Raw genomic sequence first — 249 nt, forward strand, 5'->3', positions numbered from 1 at the left:
GGGGGGCGGGGGCCTGGGGTCTCCTGCGTGAGAGAAAGGGCAGCTACGAAGCAAAAGTAAAGGTGTAAATAGCGTTATGCGTTGTCTTGCTTTATCTTTTTAATTTGTATGTCTCGTTACTGACTTACGCGTGCTACGTCAGGCGTTGGGCTGGTCTAATAGAGTGAGTTTTACTGCTTTTAAAGCGAATTATGCATAATACGTTGAATCAACAAAGATTTCCCGTTCTCTCCCAGGTACTGAGACAGA

The sequence above is a fragment of the Pygoscelis adeliae genome, unplaced genomic scaffold (genome assembly GCF_000699105.1).
Source record: "Pygoscelis adeliae isolate BGI_AS28 unplaced genomic scaffold, ASM69910v1 Scaffold167, whole genome shotgun sequence".
Taxonomy (NCBI): domain Eukaryota; kingdom Metazoa; phylum Chordata; class Aves; order Sphenisciformes; family Spheniscidae; genus Pygoscelis; species Pygoscelis adeliae.